Genomic DNA, 13,821 nt, shown 5'->3' on the forward strand with positions numbered 1-13,821 from the left:
ATGTAGAACCCTTGAAATTATTAGAACCAAGACACAGGAGCAGAGAGGGTGAAAAATCAGCATCAGGGATATCAGGATCATGAATTATTTTTTATCTTTATAGACCACAGACATAATTTTCAAGGCTGAAGATCTTTCAGTGGAGCAGAGTGAGACTGAGAATGTTTGGGGCAATATTTGAGGTGCTGTCCCTGAGTACAGAGGAAAAGAACCTGCTAATTCCATGTGTTCCCTGTTCCCACTCCATCCATCACGGCTGAGTCCAATATAAATAGTTTCACAAGGTCAAAAATAAATGGGAAAACCCATTATCAGTAATACCAAGGAGCCAGTTAGGGCCAGAGGAGAGGAATGAATCATCTTTCGTTACTCTTGAGGAAATGGGATATTATAATTAATGGGGGAAAACTGCATCTATTTCATGCATATAACATGAATTCTAAGGGAACCGAGACATTTTTGATAAATTGGACATTGCACACAACATACTTATTAATTTATAAATTAAAAATATAATCTGTTACCCTATCAAAGGAAATTTTGCTTGTTTCTGTCTCTCTCAGCAATCTTTTTCCTTTTTCTTTTTTATCACCCATGTTGCCAAAAGAGAAGAAAAAAGAAAGCACACATTTTTAAAAGAAAATCATCAAGATCATAAAGGAGTTCACATCCATCTTGAACCATCATGCTTCTCTGCATTTCAGATTGAGTTGAAATTTCTAATTGAAATGATTTTTTCATGAGTTAAACTATAAAGGAGAAATAAGTGATACATTTAAATTATTTATCCATCTTATTTATAATTAATTAGGTTTTTCTCTGTGCACAGCCAGGCTATACCAGAGCGTTTGATTTTTAAAAACTCCTCTATCATCAGGCAACAATGGGTGACTGCTTTTCTCATGTCACTTTTGTTTTAGTTTGCACCAGAGATTCAGACAACCCCCGTTGGCTTCTTGGTTAGCTTTAATGCATTAACCCTCTCAAGACACAAAGGACAGCAAGGACCTTTCCAGGCAGAGGTGCTGGGCAAATCTGTGCCCAGACCACACCTGCACGAGCTGCTGGAGGTGTAGAGGTGAGGAGGGAAAGGTTGGGATCAATCCCAGTTTAACCCAGGTCTTTCCTCCTCATTTCCACTGAAGGACAAGAGGAAAAAGTTGTAGCAAGTGAACAGCCCCCAAGGGCACTTCTGCTTTCAGCAAGGCAAGCAATTTCTTTCCTTCACCTAAAAAAAAGAAGGGAAACTGCTTACAAGAGGCATGGGAGGCAAGAAATTCTGAAGGAAAACAGGAATAAGATGGTCCATGTTGTTCTTACCAGGACACTGCTCCAGGGATGGCTCCATCCCACTCTGAGCACAGAGGGAGGAGCAGCAGAACTTCCCCATGGGGAACTGATGGGAGCACTGGGAGCTGCTCCTCACACCTGCCTGCCCCAAACCACCCTCCCCACAGCCTAAGGGAACACAATTTTTTATCCTACCATGTTTATCCTAGCTGGAAATAAACAGGGAGAAGGGTTGGGGTTGTTTTGCACACCGGTGTTGAGTGAATAAGTGGCAGGAGCGGGGAGTGGAAGCCCTCTCAGAGTGGTGTCTTAAAAAATAAAAAATGTAAAAAAAAAAAATAAAAAAATCCAGATTTCAAAGTTTCCTTTTGTCTCTGGTTAAAATTATAAGCTTTAAAATGATTAGCTTTAAAATCCTAAGTAGAAAAGAAAAGATTCAAGATTTCTTCTCTGGTCTCAAGAGTCAGAATAATCCCTCTTTTTAAACAAAGGCTGACAGGCATATGCCATCACAGGGCTCCATGTACAGGTGGGCCTTTTAAAAGAAAAGAAAAAGTATTTTGCTGTTCAATAAAATCCAAGGCAACTTAGAAGATTTATTTTTTTTTTTATTCTAAGAGATAAAAGGTGCTGCACTTATAAAACAAAGAAAATGTTAAAAAAAAAAAAAACCCTTAGGACTGGATAATTTTCACAAATGTATTATTTTTAACGAAGGCTTAAGAAATTGCTGAAGCACACTTTCTCCCAAGAAACCTGGTGACAGTGCAACAAAAGCTGCATTTCCCCTGTATAAATCACAAAACTCAGAATGTGAGGCCTCAAGAAAGCACAAAACTCTGCAGTCAGATCTCAGCATGCAGTAACACCCTAGCTCTAACAGATATTTTATGTTTTCCAACTCTTACAATACCCTGCCTCAATTTTACAATTGACTAAGAAACAATGAGACTTTTAACGAAGAATAATGGAAAGGTGTTGTGAAATCTGCAGCAGTGAATTGCCACATGGAAGGGGAGAGGAGGACTGAGCTGCTTCATCCCAAACCCCAGCTGAGGGGGAGAGTGGCAGCATCCCTGTGCACACCCAGCTTGAGGGAGGTGGGGTATCCCAGAGGGGCTGCAAGGTGTCCTCCACGGCCCCAGGGAGCTCACCAAGCTCTGGAGCACAGAGATTTATGTGGGAAGCAGGAAAAACAGGGTTCAGATCATGGGGCCCAGCTGGCAGCAAGCCCAGAGGGCCCCTGGCAGTGCCAACCCAGCAGAGAGCCACGATAACGTGAGCACTCCCTGTGCCACCCCTCTGATGCCCTCCCAACCACTCTGTCCTATGAAAATCTTGTTTATTTGTGCACTGGCTCTGTGAGACCACAGATCTCACCCTGCCACATCTGAGATGGAAGCACTTAGGGTGGAAAAATCCTCTAAGCTCTCTGGCTCTGAGTACTAACCTGGCACTGCCAAGCACAGCACTAAACTGTGCCTGTAAGTGCCACTTCTACATGGGCTTCAAAATCATAGAATCACAAAATGGGTTGGAAAGGACTTTAGGGATCATTTCATTCCACCTCTGCCATGGCAGGGACACCTCCCACTGTCCCAGGTGCTCCCAATGTCCAGCCTGGCCTTGGGCACTGCCAGGGATCCAGGGGCAGCCCCAGCTGCTCTGGCAATTCCATCCCAGCCCCTGCCCACCCTGCCAGGGAAGGATTTACTAATAATACCTCCAGGGCTCTTTGTGCAAGACCTCCATGGTCCCAGGAGCTGAACCAAGAGGAATTCTCAGCAAACCTCCTGCAGCTCCCTCCCTGCTCCTCAGCACAGCCAGGGCTCAGCAGCACATCAGGGTTCCCACAGGTGCTCCACATGGGAGCTCCAGAGATGCTCACCAGCATCACCATCACCAGGGATTGCTGGATCCTCCTCAGGTTTGGAGCCCTGGCTGCTGCTGCTCACAAAGGATCACTGCACCCTTGTCTCACACTGAAAACAACCAAATTTTAAAAAGTTTACAGATCTCACACCTCCCCAAAACACAGAGAGGGAGAAAGCTCCATACACACCTACCATCATCACCTTAACACGTCCTGTGGGTAGAGTGAATCAGTCAGGACGCTGAAAGTCAGCAGCCAAAACAAATATAAACTGAAAAGCAAATAAAACAGATCTCTTCAGTTTGGGGGGCCCATCCTTCCTCTCCAAAGGATGTTTTAGTGGCACATCCAGCTCAGAAAATGTGAGGAACTCTGTGAGACACAACTAAATGTGAACCCAAGGTGAGCAATACACCATCCTGCCACAGGATTCTTGCATTCTTAAAATGCAAGAACAATTCAATTCTCCCCCAAAATAAATATGGTTTTCAGCCCTTCTATGTAAAGCTGCTATATTGCACTGTTAATTTCTAATATGAAAGTTATATAGGATTGCACATGGTTCTTCCTTCCTTACAGAGGCTCTATTTCACCTTTTGATTTAATCTTGTTGGATGTTCCCCTCGCCATTTTAGAAATGTTTTCAAAGCAGACAATCTCCTATTGAATCTCCCTCTTAAAATAAAGGCTTATTATGGTTGATGATTTATGTAAGTCAAGAATAGTTTTACAAATCCTCATGCAAATAAAACTTGAAGCAAAAAAACCCCAGAGGGATTCCCATGCCCTCAGGTACTACAATGTTTTAATTCAGTTGGTTGCACAAACCCTACCTTTCCAAAAACCATTTTTGTTTTTCTTTGTCAGAAGCACAAACTTTCTTGTTCTCTGGCCTAAGGGCTTCTTTTGTTTGTTTGTTTAGTTAAAAAGCTGTGGGTTTGGCAGCCTGCCTGGTGATGCTGCAGGGATTTCAAGTGCTTTCCTATCACTTGCAGGTATTTTTGCTGTCACAGATTTAGGGCTTGACTCTCAACCCCATGTTCTACCAACAGCTTCAGGAGCCACCCTCAGACACTGAGCAGGACCCCAAGATGGGGAAGAAGACTTTAGCTGCCCTCTCCCCACAGAAAATCCCTGAGAAGTAGTAGCCTTATATAGAGGATTAATGTTTTATATAGATTTGTAGGTGATACAGGTGATCCTGTGGTTATAAAGGGGCATCTCAAGGTAAGCAGCCACTCATGACAGAAATAAAAAATTTAAAATAAATAGAAAGTGGAAAAGATAAAGAAGAATTTATTAAAACAATGGAGGGCAAGATGGAAGAAAAGAAAATAATAAGTTGTCTTGTGATCTTGGCACCTGACTTCAACCTGTAGCACATTTCACCCCTCAGCTTTTAAAAGACACTCCCAAACACAAACAGACTAAAATGACACTGTGCACCTGAGCAGTCACTCTGAGCCCCCTGCACCTCTCAAGGTTCATCTTTGGAACTCAACAAGCACCTGATCAAAAGGTGCATTAACCTCATGTGCTGCCCAAAGCCAATGCTAGCCAAATGAGTTGCTGTTTCAGTCCTGATGAATGATGAAACAGATAATAGCAATGACTAATAGAACAGTGTAAATAACATGAGAAAGAAGAATTTAATTTTTCACTCCGTTACGCGAGATTTATTTCACCAACAGAGTTGACTTTTCTTAAAGACTTGGAGATGATGCTGTGGAATTGAATCACTGGGGCTGAGTATTGGCCTCAGACCCTCACAGAGCAAACCTCCCAGTCAAAAAAAAAAAAAGAAACAATTTAAGGGGGAGCAGGGCTGGGGTTGAAGGCAACATCATTTTAGTTGGATGAAAAAGACTTAATGGCACAATTCCCTATTTTTTATGAAAAAGCATTTGCAGAAGATGGCCCAGTTCTAAGAAATCCCCTGTAGGAAGGAAGGGGCAGCTCCCTCTTGCCTGTCTGGACACTTCCAGCAGAGAAGTTCAGAGGAAAACACCTTTTGTTGCTTATTCAATTGCTGGGGGGCTCTGTTTGTTCTAATTCAATCACACAGTTGAGCTGCAGTCCAAACAGATACAGATGGGACCACAACTGGCAGGTTTTAATTCTTCTCACTGATTCTGTAGTGCTGAAAGGAAAAAGAAGATGCTTCATGCCAGCTCAAAATGTGTGGTGTAAGGAGGAGGAGAGGAAAGCATCAGGGGAAGATGGGAAAGAACTCCACTCCTCCAGAAAAGCCAGGATCTCTCCACATTCCTGCCCCCAAGTATATCTAAAACTATATAGTCTAAATAGTTTTAGATATAAAAAAATCTAAAAACTAAATATAAAACTACATATATATATAAAACTATGTATATCTGAAACACCACAGCACTCCAACCAGGCTTTTTCTTACTTTTACTGAAGAAAACCCATTGTTTTAAAGTGCAGCAACACAGAATGACAGAATGGCTTGGGTTGGAAGGGACCTTAAAGGGCATCCAGGCCCAACCCCTGCTATGGGCAGGGACACCTTCCACTCCTCCAGCTTGCTCAGAGCTCCATCCAAACTGGGCTTAAACACATTTTTAACACCAGGGGCAACTTCCCCGCTGTCCTTCTTTTTCAGGATGCACCCACAAGGTCATACAAGCTACAGCCTGGGTGAAGACAACAAATAAAGATGCAGAGCAGTGACTTTCTATCACACAGCAACGACTTCAGGTTGCTGAGAGTCACTCTCAGGAGGAATTAATTGGTAGCATTTTACAGGCTCCAAAAAAAAAAAAATCACACATCCCTCATCCACCTTGTCATTTGATGATGCTGCCTCTACAAATCAGGCAATCTGCATTAAAAACATTAAACTATTTAGATGTATAAAATGAAGCCTATTTTTCCACTGATAAATACATTTAGCTCATCAACGTTAATGGGAGCTCGAGGCAACATAATTACAGAACACATATAATTTGAATTAGCTACTGTGAATCAAAAGTACAGTTTAGTTTTACCCTGTCTTCCTCTCCTCTCTGCAGCCATCCATGTACACCTTTCTGCCACATTTTAACACTGCAAAGCTGCAAAACAATTTTACTGATATAAAGTTAAACATGATTTCCTTTGTTTTTAAAGTATAAAAACATCAGCTAACTAGACAGCACTTTTTAAAAAATATATAAATACTTCAAACCCTCTTTAACTCTCTCAACACCTTTCTAATTCTAAAAAGTACTTTTCTCCATTTCCACTGATACACAAACAAAATTTTCCTCTTGCCTACTTTTTATCTCACTCAGTATCCTCAAATTCCACGAGTGTCCTCTAACTTCATCTTCAATGCCTTTTTTCTCTGGGGAAGAGGAAAGAGATCAAAAGAAAGGAAGTGCAAGGAAAGCAGGGAAGAAAAATTCTTTTGATAAAAAATAGAAGTCATGATAACTCTGTATTTTAAAGAATAACATCGAGTTTTGTTGGAGACGTACGTGTACCCAGATTAAAACTTTAATTACAGTAACTGTCAGGTCAATTATAATTGTTTACAACATCTGACAAGCAAGAAAAAATCCTAAGTAATAAATAAGAGATTGCCCCACCCTTGGATCCAGAGCAGGATCGAGACTTTCACGTAAGTAAATAAAAAAATGAAGATTAACCTATTTTTTCTGTGGGAAAAAATCCATTCCATGGAGAAAGAGACTAGGAAATCTCTTAGAAAATACCTTCTCCTCCACTTTGTCATGGCATTTGTCTGCTAAACTGGGGCATCCAGCTATTTCACACTGAAAAACAGCTTTTCCCCCCACCTTTATCTCCCCTTGTTGATAATGTTTTGTTTAACCTGACAAAGTGGACATGATCAGGTGTGTTTGACCAAGGCACAGGTCCTGCACCCACCTTTTGATTCAAATAAACCACATGGCTGGGCTTTTTCCATGGCTACTGTGCTCACAAGATGTTGCTACTGGATTAATGCAATTAAACACCCAAAGCCATCACCTGCACAGATGAGTGATGAGAAAAAGGGGGTGAATTACTGTCCCAGACAGTGTTTTTGTGCAAAGGGACATCCAGCTTCTTCTTTATAAACAGTTTATAAACCTCAATATATGCCACTGGCTTCAGCCTTGACAGACCACCAAGAGCAAGTCAACCATGAATTCTCTCATTGTCAAATTTAATAGAATCTCAGCAAAGGGAAAATCCTCATTCTGTGCTGCAAACATTCAAAGTCACAGCCTGCTGCTCGTTTCTTAATTATGTACAAGCCTATTTAGCACTTCCACCCAGAATGCCATTTCTGTCTGACTGAAACTTTTAGGAAGTATTTTTAAAATGGAGGGAGAGAGTTCTCAGTCAGGAATTAACAGCAATAGGAGGCTTTGTTTTACACAAGACCAAGTTTCTAACTAAACAAAAAGGGGCATGAATTTTCCAAATTATTTCCTCTCTAATTTTTTTTTTTTCCTTAAAGACAAGTACTGTGAATATTTTTGGTTAATTGTTAAGAATCAGATTGAGTCTTTCTTCTCCCCTCACTTCTAGTCAAGCATTCCCATTCTGTGCTCAGTGGAGGCAGATTCTGAAACAAAGATATTAATAATAATGCAATCAAGAATTCATTAAAACTGAATTTTTTACTACCTGGTTAAAAAAAAAAAGAAAAAAAAACCTAAAAACCACACACACAAAGAGGAAAAATAAAAAAGAATTAAGCAATCTACAAAATAATCACAAGAAGTCTTACTCCATTTTTGCAATGGAAAAGGCTAATTGACCATGTTGAGAAAGTTTTAAGGGTTAAAAAACCAAATGTGAGTCAAGGTTTGCTGCTCAATCTTTGACCACTACCTGCAGCTCTCTCTGTTGCCAGCCTGAATATCAAATACAAATAATAGCTTAACATTCCTTGTTAAAATTCAGCCTGAACACTGTATTTTCTAGTAAACATTTCTACTAAATCTTCTAACAACAATACAGGTTACCCAGCACTAGAAACATGCTGTGCCTCATTATGCATTTTTACTTTCTCCTCTTCTTTTCTCTTTTGATGCACAGAGGAAAAAAAAAAAAGATACCTTGCACAGGCTTATCCTTATTTAGGTTTACTACACAAAAACACTGCATTTTTACAGAGCCATGATGCCATAAAATATTTATAAGGACAAACAAAACCAGCAGAGATCTTTGCAAAACCATTTAATACCACCAGCTTTCTCCAATTCCTGCAGAAGGTGACTGAAAGAACCTTGTTAGTTCAACAGGAGGGAGCCCAAACTAACAAGGCACATGTGCTGAACATGCTCAGATTGGAGTCAGCAGCACAAGAACACAACCTCCTTGTGCTTTCTTCTCAAGAGATGCCTGAAAGGTTTGTCTAAACAACAGGGGCACAGTGGAGAGGGAATGATCCAGCAAGAATTTCTCCATAACATCAAAATTCCCTTTGATTCAGCTGGCAGCACCTGAGAATAGTAAGGATTTAAGTTTTGTGTGGGATACACTCAGAAAGCTCAGGCTTAGCAAAGTGTGTCAGGGCAGAAATTGCTGGAAGGTGACAAACACCATTCCTGCTAGAAGGGAAGGTGAGAGAGAATCCATCCTGGAGACATCAGGTGTTTTAGGTATTGCCTTTTCACAAGAGTGACAGAATGGGGGGAATGGCCTTCAGCTGGAGGAAGGCAGGGTTAGCTGGGATAACAGGAAAAAATCCTTCCCTGTAATTGTGGCAAGGCCCTGGCACAGAATTGCCAGAGCAGCTGGGGCTGCCCCTGGATCCCTGGCAGTGCCCAAGGCCAGGCTGGACATTGGGAGCTCCTGGGACAGTGGGAGGTGTCCCTGCCATGGCAGGGGTGACACTGGATGGGCTTTGAGGTCCTTTCCAACCCAGACCATCCTGTGACCCTGAGCAGAGGCTGCTGCTCCCTGCCCTGGCAGCAGAGAAGGGAACACATGAGTAATTTTTTCTACATCTTTGCAGAAGGTTGACCAGGCATGGAGGCAAGTGTCAGGATTTCATATCCCAAATCCTCCCCAGAGCAGCAACACCAAAGGTATTGTTACAGTTTCACTGAATTTGGCCCTATAGGGTAGGGGAAAATAGATAATTATCATTCTCTAACCACAAAGTTGGAAAAACATAAGAAGGAAGAGTAAATACAGAAAAAAAAAGAACAAATCAATTCATTTAAAAAACCTCCTGGCAAAACCCCCAAACCACAACCACAGGTTTCAACTTGAGGCAGAAACTGGAGCCAGCCTGGAGGTACAGAGCATTTACAGAGGTAGAAGAGATTGTTGTGGGATTTTGGGTTTTTTTTTCCTTTAAAAAAGCAGGGTGCGACTACCAGACAATTATTCTGAGTATATGGATGGGGGGGACACACAGATTTCAGATTTTCATGATCAGCATCTCAGGAAACAAATGTAGTTGCCAATTATCTGTGGGTCACCACCAGTATCATCTGTAATGTCCACAGTGACACTGAAATTTCATTTCCCCAACCCTGAAATACAAAATATTGGATTCTACTTGCCTCCTGGGGAGGCAGTGTATTTTTATTTTTCCCTCCTCTCTCAAATCCATTGCCTGCTGTGTCTCCATAAAAACCTACTCAGATTTTCTCTCTCTCCCTTATTTACAGGATGCAGCCTATGCAAGCTCTATGACTATTTACAAAATAGGTTTTATTAAAGAAATGAATGCACAATTCTCTCCTTTGTTCCTCTTGTACCTGTGCAGAACCTAAATATCAAACTGATTTCAAGGGAACAGGCAATATTTACTTGATGGAGAGAGGCAAGATGAAAAAGCAGCTCCGGCACTATTGTATCCCATCAGCTTTTCAAACAGCCTCACTACCAATTTATTTTTCAGTTATGTGCATGTCTGGGTGGGGAAAACCAAGGTAAAGAAAGCAAATTCTGAGCATCAGCAGTAATTTGCAGGTGGCCTCAAAGGAGGCAGGGTCAAACACTCCCATGTTTAAGGCAGCAACGCCCACATTCTACCATTTTTAGTTTATAAAACATGAGGTTTTCATCCAGTTCCTTGGAAAAAAAAGGTGACTTTCCCTCAATGACTACCTGTCAGCTGATTATTAGTGTGCTTCTAAGTGCCTCTGAGTTTGCCCATCCTCTCATTTCCAGGTTGTGCAATTCCTTGGAAACAGAATATGACATCACAGGAAGGTTTTGCAGAAGCTCTCCCTGGATGTCCGCTTGGATTAGTTTCATCATCCATAACAAGTGTTTAAAAAGCAGAAAAACAACCATGATGCATAATGCATTGTGTCATGATGCATAATAATAATAATTAAAACCCCTCCCCCAGCTCCTGAGGTTTAAAAATCTTTCCAAGTAAGCATTTCAGCGGAAAGGCTTTGACAAAAATGCCATTTAGGGACTTTCAAATTTACAGCCCTGCAATTTGTCATCATTTATATTAGCAAGAAGGTTTAAAATAAAAACAACAACAATGAAAGGAAGATAATATAATGCAATTTTGTACTTGATGAATCTCCTGTTGACTAAAAACCCCTATGCCTGGCAGTCAGAAAAGTTATTAACCTGCCAAATTACAGATGGAATTGGTGTATTTTTTTCCCCTAGAATCCTTTAAGCAGAAGAATATAGAGTATCCCACATTCAAGTATTAGCAAAGGTTACTTGCCTCTGGAATATTGATTAGCACAACCCTTGTGGGAATTATTTCACTTTTCCAAAGCAAATTAAAGATCTGAAAAGCAATTCTCAACTTAACTTCAAATGCAGTTATTTAAAAATGGATGATTAACGCAATTACTGCCTGGCACAGAGAGCACAGCTTTCCAGAGGCAGCCAGCAGAATTCACAGAGAATGCTGAAATCAGATTACCTTGAAAGAGCTCCCTTGATCCAGGGAAGAAAAAATAAAATTGATACCTGGGAGCTGATTTCTCACCTGAATAACACATTTTTCCTTCTCAACCATGGACTGCATTGCAATTGGCTGTGTGTGCACTCCAGCTCAGGTTTTTTGTGATTTCCACACTAAAATACACAGGAGGGATTGATTTATTTGCATCCCACGACTCATTCTCCAAATCACCCCCAAGGTTTCTGAAGTGCCTGCTGAACAGTGCAAACACTGCTTAAAATAAGCATTTCTGCAGGCTATTTTCTTTAGCAATGATTCACTCAACAGCAAATTAATTTGGTTTTCCTTTTGGAATTCCATGTAGGAACCAGCAGCATGGAGTGCATCTATCGTGTTCCTGAGCACGGGATATTCTCATTTGTTGAGGAACCCATGAAAAACAAATAGATTTTTCTGCTTCTGCACCTGAAAACAGGTAACAAAGCTGGGATTTGAGCTCAGGTTTTCTATGCTAATGCTAAACCACGTAACTCTGTTCCTCTGCCTCATTCTGGAGCTATTAAGATCTAACACACTTTCAAAATCCTGGCAGAAATATTTCCACTGAAACTTTATGTCAATTGCTGCTGAGTTTTAAAACACCAGTACATCTTCCTGCTAAAAGAAGGATTTGATAAGGCCAGTAATACACATTTCAGAGGTAATTATTTTAGTCTTTTATTTTTTTTTTTTCTTATTCCTATTTCAGGTTCTAAAAATGTGGCAGTTTTAAATCTTTACCAGAGAGCATAAGTGATAATGAGCTGTAAATCCACAGAACTCAAATGTTGCTGGGAGCACTACTTATGACTTGTCAATCAGTGTGTCTAAAAGTATAACAGGAGTCTAGAAAGTGATGGGATTTTTCTTCCATCACATACATTAAACCACAAACTATGAACACAAAACTGAAGATGTCTATATGCCTTTTTTTTATTAATAGTTCTAGGAATGGGTCATATAACAACATTTTTTATTTATTGCCCAATGTGATGGCTCAGTGATGATTTTTTCTTTCTTTTCTGAATAAAGAGAAGAGCAGGCTGGCAAATGTGAGCTGCTATTTAATCCTATATTATCTTGTGTTTCATGTTCTAATCAATCTATTAATGAATTGGGAAGCAGTGTAAAGGCAACTGGAATTGCCAGCCAAATCCAAAAGCAATGAGCTACAGTCAAGAACAAGTAAATCTTTATTACATGTGCTAGAATATTTAGGAATTTTTTTAAGTGCATAAAACAAAGTGTCTTTATTAATGTTTATTACCTGGGAAGGTCTCAAGAAGCTGGAATGCTGCTTTTATTCCCTGGGTTCTGGAGCACCACAACTCTATTTATGATGAGGAATAAATTGTGAATTGTCCATCTCAGACAGAAGGAATTTTGAGGTATGACAGGTCAACAGTAAAAATTCAAATATTAGGAGGATTTGAATAGCATTTCCAACTGCAATTACAGTTTAGTGGGGGGGAAAAAAAATTGTAGAGTCCTTTTTCCAGAAGCACAATTATGTGTCCATCAGGTGTTAATATTTGCCACAGCCATCATCCAGAAAGGAGTCTCAATTTCTGTACTCAGAGTTCATTAACTGTGGTTCTAACACTCTTATCCTGGAATAATCCCAAAAGATCATTTATACACAAAAAACTGTAGACTAGATCCTCACCAATTGCTCAGACCCAGCAGAAACAGAAGAGCTCTGTAATTCCTGAAAGGCAAGGACAGAGAAAACAGGAATAACAGAATTTTTTAGGGGCCAATTCCTCGTGTGGTTTCGGTCAAATTGTGCAGGGTTTGAGGGCTAATGTAGCCACTTTTAATCAGGTGTAATGAACTGGACAGGGTCTCATTTATGAGAGGATGAAAATGGTCTGGGTATTCTGAAAAATAATTCAAGATACACCTTTTCCACTCTTTGGCTTACTCCTTGCTGTTGATGTGTCTGGTCCATTGAGAAGCTCAGCCCTGAAAGGACATGTTTTCTCCAACATTTACACATTTATGCCAGAGCACAACTAAATGTGCCAGGAACAGCACATTTGTTAGAGTCTGCCATGATCAAAAGCCATGGATGTTAATGGTTTTACAGAAGTACACGTGCTCATCTTGAAATTGCGTGCCAGGCTTTGGTTTTTGAGGTTTTATAGAATTACTTTTTTTCTATGATATTTTCTCAAAGAAGTTTATTTTCTAGAGATACCAGTAAAACATAACTGGTCCCAAATGTAAGATTGCTGGCTGATAAAATTAAATCACTTCAATTCTCTTTTCTGTGGAAATCTCATTGATCTGATCTGTGATCTCTTCCTTTGCCAGAAAGCATTTTTGTGAATACTCTTTCTAAGCATTCTCCCACATACACACCCCAAGCTGATGAAAGCACAGGCAGAACTTGAAAGGAATATTGACTTTGTAGAAGCACATTTATTATCATTAAGTCAGTTTTTCCAAGACAGAGTGAGATCCACTCCAGGTGTATGAATCCAAACTTCTTTCTGGCAGAGCTAAAGAAAAATTTCTCATACAATTTTAGTCATCTCTGGGGATGAATATTTACATATCTGGTGCGACTGAGGAAGGACAGAAAAGGGAACAGTGGGAGAAAAATAAGTTAAAACACGGGTAAATTACTCTCCTCACTTCCAAACCAATTTTTTTGGGACTGGCAAGTGCTGTGAGATGGCACCAGAGACAGCCCTGGGCAGGAGAAGGGAGAACAGCAGGAAGAAGCAGCTTTTCCTCCTGAGGTGAGAGCTAGTGCTGCACT

At 40.4% G+C, this 13,821-nt stretch overlaps 1 protein-coding gene and 1 long non-coding RNA gene across 4 annotated transcripts in view; one reads left to right on the forward strand and one right to left on the reverse strand.

Moving 5' to 3' along the window:
- The window catches only part of DSCAM (DS cell adhesion molecule), a 437,468-nt gene that overhangs the window by 407,155 nt on the left and 16,492 nt on the right, over positions 1–13,821 (reverse strand). The gene's annotated exons all lie outside the window — the stretch shown is intronic.
- Positions 7,460–11,094, forward strand: LOC147653888 (uncharacterized). 3 transcript variants are annotated; one of them, XR_015285363.1, is made up of 3 exons: positions 7,460–8,528; positions 9,138–9,210; positions 10,307–11,094. It is a non-coding gene; the product is annotated as an uncharacterized LOC147653888 (long non-coding RNA). The 3 variants fall into 3 exon arrangements; XR_015285362.1 differs by having other exon boundaries at positions 8,520–8,631; XR_015285364.1 differs by lacking the exon at positions 7,460–8,528 and adding an exon at positions 8,839–9,031.

The sequence above is a fragment of the Cyanistes caeruleus genome, chromosome 3 (genome assembly GCF_971803275.1).
Source record: "Cyanistes caeruleus chromosome 3, bCyaCae1.hap1.1, whole genome shotgun sequence".
Taxonomy (NCBI): domain Eukaryota; kingdom Metazoa; phylum Chordata; class Aves; order Passeriformes; family Paridae; genus Cyanistes; species Cyanistes caeruleus.